We start from the raw sequence: 6,035 nt of genomic DNA on the forward strand, positions 1-6,035 counted from the left end.
GTCAACGGCGTTAGTAAGACTATGCAATGCTTCATAACAACAAATTGTCTCCGATGAGCGTGAAGTCACAACTGCTTACATTAGATTGATAGATTCGTTTCAGCAGTTACGAGGGGGCTTCTGCGCATGCGCAGTTGAGTCGCGTTTTGAGTAGTAGATTCTCCCGCTTCTGGCTACAGGAATGTGGCTGTTGGCTGTGCAAGCAGTCGCAGCAAGCAGCTGGATGCTACCGGGGGAAAGGGATCGCCAAAATCATATTCTTAAAGGAAGAAAAACTTGTTTCACAAAGCGCCTAGCATTCAGCGCACGTTGATCTGTCGATCATTCACATGATTTTAAAGCGCATCCCTGTTGGTTTTTTTTTTTTTTAAATGTTTGAACATATTTTACGTTGGTTTCAGAATGAATCATAAGTTGATTTTTGAATGCGTGCATGGTGTACGCGACGTCTCTGTCAGGAGATTCCTCGTTGCATCTAGAAATAAACTTTCCGCAGATAAAAGGGGACGGGGCTATACGAGCTGAGCGGAGTAAAGCCGAGCGGATGAATGCCAATCGCTGTCTTATTATGTAGTTGATTGGGTTTGCGAATGATCAGCATTGTTATAATTACTAGCGAAATCCATAGATTCAGACTACCAGAATGGAAATAGGAATAACAAGTGAGAAATATTACGTATTATCTTCTCGGTGTATCCAAGAAAATGAAATTTTGACAAAAAAGTTTTGGCCAGATCGCTACTCTAGTAAGGACCAGTTGTACAGTCCCCGGCAAGCAGCCCCTTAAGTTCTATTCTGGAAGTAACGCAGAAAATATGTTATACGAACGTGTAACAACACCTAACTGGAGAATAATCGCAGGTTAACTAAACCGGTGATTCTGGCAGGGTTCGTGAAGTTAATCGGCGAACAAATTTAGACAATAACAAGAACAGCTACAGAGTTGGAGATGACAAGATTGTTTGTTATGATGAGGAACGAGAAAAAGCGGGGACATCACACAAATTATAGAAGAATAACACGATTCCAAATGTATGTAAAAATTTCGTAATACTTCTTTTTGATTTCATGCTTGAGAAACTGGTGCGTATGAATGAAATGTGAAACTATTTCCTAACATAAAGCTTTTTGCTTGTAGTAGGCCTAATAGGCATTTGATAATGGTACTTCGTGAATTATATTCTGTCAAGCTATAAAAATGACCATTTGTGCCAAAACAGTCTCGTTTATTTGGTGTGTGTTACAAAATTGCTGCAATATTAGGAAGGCCTATTTTGTTTTATCTAGCAGACAGTGACAAAATAGACGTAATCAGATCGAGAAACCACACCAGTATGAAGAAGCATGGCACTGCACTTCGGCACACTTAAGACCAAATAACATGTCTTACATTTCCTCGAACACATGTTTTATGTTTCAGACTTTTCAGAAAGATGCTACAAGATGCACATATTTTTGAAAATTCGATTTTTCTTTAGTATTGATGCGGTTCGCAAATATCGTAGATCCGGGGCTGATGCCCAGAGCAGTCTGAGTTACAGTGGGTAGTCTCCATGTGACCCGTGTTTACTTTTAGTGATTTTGCTGTTTCCCCTTCGTTTAATCTCATGTAAAATGAAAACAAAACGGATATCTGTGGCCGGGAGCTATCAAGTGAATTAAAATACATTCACATAATTACAGAAGGCTAAAATATGTTATTAGTTTAAGATTTTATTTTATTTCCACCTTTCTGACAACCAAGCATTAATCGCCTTGCAGGAGAATGAAGTTATTTTTGTCTTTTTGCTAAATAAATTTGACTTTTATTAACCTTATCTGCAGAGGTAGTCAATGTATTTGAAACAAAATGTTTAATTTCAGAGTACTGGCTATTTTCAACTGTTCGCTCCATTTAAAGTGCATGTTTTCATCTTCTAGCAGGTATGGCATTATGCCATAATAAAGAACCAAACATGATATAATACAGTACTGGTGCTCCAAGAAAATTTACATCCCGAAAACTAGCCTGAAAAGCTTAATACCAGGTCGAGGTCTACTTTATTGGGAATCTGGACATACGAATGTGCACTTTAAGTATACACTTTAAATGTGTGCACATTTTAGTATGGTCCGCGAAATTCCGATGCTTTTGGAGTATCCTGTGATGTCTTGTTTCTTTTAATGTTTTACACGTACGTACATACGGGCTTCCTACGTCATCGTAGCTGCGCAAGCAGGGTGTCGCATGTTACCTAGCGCTCTCTGGCAACTGCTCAAACGAACCTATTTCTAACAGGTCGCGAATGTTTGAAAAGCGTTACTTTCAAAGTAAATATCCTTTTACCCAAGTTGAACTATGTGCGATAATGTACCATGAATTTCTTAAATCACAGAGCGTTTTACTCTCATTTTAAAATCAACTCTTTAACGATGAGCCCTTTAGAAGAATTTATAATCCTGAAGATCAGACATTTATGTTATTATTAAAAATTTTACAAGCACAGTTGTGTGATATATCTTAAAGTGTAACTTGCGCAAAAATGATCAACATTATATGCGAAAGCTTAGCTTCCCTTGTCGCTTATTAGCCTTAGAGACCAATACTAACCTGTGAAAGCTTTGCTTTTCTTGTAGCAACATTGTGTATTTTAATTTAAACCATTAACTTGTGCGTTCACGCTACTTAACAATGATGTTGCTGTTGCCTGACTACATCACCTGTCCTAAGCACTGAATATTCGCTGTCATTGGCTGGCGAGATCACGTGACATGAGCTATGACTGGCTTAAAAAAGTGCATCGCAATCTCGATTGCAATGATTCGGAAAGTAACAAGCGATGTTTGGTGGAATTCCAATGTATACTTTGGTAATACAAAAATTACGCAGCGAACATGTTGCTGCACATCAGATATTTCCAAAACGTGTCTTTTTCCCTGAGTTTAGATTTCTAAAGTGCCGGGAAATTCTACGCCCACATCTAAAACCATAACCATCCAAAGGATTGATAAGTTTTGCAGTTCCGACGGAAAATATACTGTCACTTAAGACGGAAAACGTGTTTTCAACTGGGAGAAGGTGTATTTTTAACCGGGAAATCCGGGAAAAGCCCGGGAATTTTTTTCCTTGTCCGCGTGTACACCCTGTGTTTTTGGATTTGCATCAGGTTTTTCTTTTCGCTGTGCGGCGTTTCTCGTGTGATTTCGTAAAAAAGTTTGATATATTATAGCAACATATCCCTGCTTAGCAGTGAAGTTATTAGTCATAATTTTTATGATGTTTATAAATGAAGTACCATAACTCATAAACGTAATTTGAAAAATTTGCAGTGAGAAATAACCTCACTGCCTATTCACCTTTTGTGCACTTAAAAAAGGATGGTAAAGTTAACTCTGATTCATTCCTACACTCGAACAGGCCTGTGCATTGGGAAGACTGCTACTGTTAACATGGGAACGAGAATCAGTACCACCACAGACTTTCCATACACGGACACATTCTAGAAAACCCCTCACACATATCTTCTATCATTATACTTACAATTAAATTTTACGATCGTGGTCTCAATTGAACCATATTCGGCAATAAGCGAAGTGTCGGAAATACACTCTGTTGACCGCTGTGGCTCTGGAAATATCTGTACCCTCCTTATGACTAGACATACTCTTCCCTTTGCTATCACAGTACTCCAAGTTAAACCCATACCCTCCCTACAATAGGACATAGACATTTCCTTTACACAAACACATATAATTTATAATTTATAATTTATAATTTATAAACCTGATGCTCAAATGCGAACATACGACACACCCAGCACTAATACTAAGTATAATGTTATCTCGTCAATAACTGCTTGCAAACGATACGAAATAATGCTGATCGAAAATGTGCGTTCACTGCGATGTCGCTAAACACGGATGGGACCATCATGATGCTGTAAACAGAACCTGGATTCATCCGAAAAAATGACGTTTTGCCATCCGTGCACCCAGGTTCGTCATTGAGTACACCATCGCAGGCACTCCTGTCTGTGATGCAGCGTCAAGGGTAACCGCAGCCATGGTCTTCGAGCTGATAGTCCATGCTGCTGCAAACGTCGTCGAACTGTTCGTGCAGATGATTGTTGTCTTGCAAACGTCCCCATCTGTTGTCTCAGGGATCGAGACGTGGGTGCACGATCCATTACAGCCATGTGGATAAGATGCCTGTCATCTCGACTGCTAGTGATACGAGGCCATTGGGATCCAGCACGGCGTTCCGTATTACCCTTCTGAACCCACCGATTCCATATTCTGCTAACAGTCATTGGATCTCGACCAACGCGAGCAGCAATTTCGCGATACGATAAACCGCAATCGAGATAGGCTACAATCCGACCTTTACGAAAGTCGGAAACGTGATGGTACGCATTTCTCCTCCTTACAAGAGGCATCACAACAACGTTTCATCAGGCAACGCCGGTCAACTGCTGTTTGTGTATGAGAAATCGGTTGGGAACTTTCCTCATGTTAGCACGTTGTAGGTGTCGCCACCGGCGCCAACCTTGTGTTTATGCTCTGAAAAGCTAATCATTTGCATATCACAGAATCTTCTTCCTGTCGGTTAAATTTCACGTCTGTAGCACGTCATCTTTGTGGTGTAGCGATTTTAATGGCCAGTAGTGTATTTGCAACGCATTCTGTCCCCAGACCATATCAGAGGTTCTGCGATATATCCACTGAGTTATAGGCGATGACAGACAGTAGTAGTAGATGATTGAGGTCGTAAGAAGAAAAATGTACACTAGCTTCTCATATCTGTAGTGTTATCCTATCTGCTAGAAATGATGTCCATTCAAGCACATGCTGTCATAGGCTCACACCCACAAGTGAATCATATTTCAAGCACTCTCATATCTCTATAAGAGTCACCTTCCTCAAACCTGTCTGCTACAGTAAAATTACAACCTGGTTTTAATCACACCCTACACGTCCTGCAGTCAAACCCATTTCTACAGCTTTCCACAAGTCCTAGCTCCAATTGAAGTCGGAGAAAGACATATCAAACACCTTCTGCACCCTGTGTAGAAACAGAACGATCTGAGTTACTGTAGCAGGACCGTGCTTTGACCATTCGGTGGAAATGCGCGCAATGTGGTTCGTCCCAAAACTAGAAACAAGTACTACCGATCCGCGTCCATTCAAATCTATCACGCCAACTTGCTATCATTTTTATTCTCCCCCGTCAAACAGTGAAAAATTACGAACTATTAAAGCTCATAGGAGTTAGAAGTCACGAAGTCACGAAGGCACCATTGCGGGCACAATGACGCATAGCGGCAGTCGGCCTCCAGTGCAGAGAAACAGGATTCACAATACTTCCCCAGAATAACCCGGCTTGCGGCCATCCAAGCATTCCTAATGGTGTACATCGAATTCACAAAAATGGTTCAAATGGCTCTGAGCACTATGGGACTTAACTTCTGAGGTCATCAGTCCCCTAAAACTTAGAACTACTTAAACCTAACTAATCTAAGGACATCACACACATCCATGCCCGAGACAGGATTCGAACCTGCGACCGTAGCAGTCGCGCGGTTCCAGACTGTAGCGTCTAGAACTGCTCGGCCACTCCGGCCGGCTCGAATTCACACATCAAACCGCTGCTGCCTATGTGGATACAATCTTATTAAATATACAGACACCGCAGAGGCCAGTTTAAAGTTTAATCACCCATACTCTAACCAAATTCTCGTATTACACGTTCCCTCTGATCCTGTTTACTTGTCTCAAACACTGTTTTGTAACACGCTTTTGTACAACCCCAAACATTTCGTTTTTCTGCCATGACTTCGATGCCTGTCTCAGATTCTTAACTGACATTAAGACGCTCTGATCCACGACCTCTCACAGAAAACTAGACATTGCACAGTGTAAATCATATTCTTATAGCGGATAGCATAACATCGAATCATTTTTAAATAAAAGACAGTTACAACATAAGGAAACTAGGAGAGTTTGGCAGCGTTGTGGAGAGTTTCCAAACTACCGTCCGAAAGTGATTGTGGCCACTA

This window comes from Schistocerca cancellata, chromosome 5, assembly GCF_023864275.1.
Source record: "Schistocerca cancellata isolate TAMUIC-IGC-003103 chromosome 5, iqSchCanc2.1, whole genome shotgun sequence".
Lineage (NCBI taxonomy): Eukaryota > Metazoa > Arthropoda > Insecta > Orthoptera > Acrididae > Schistocerca > Schistocerca cancellata.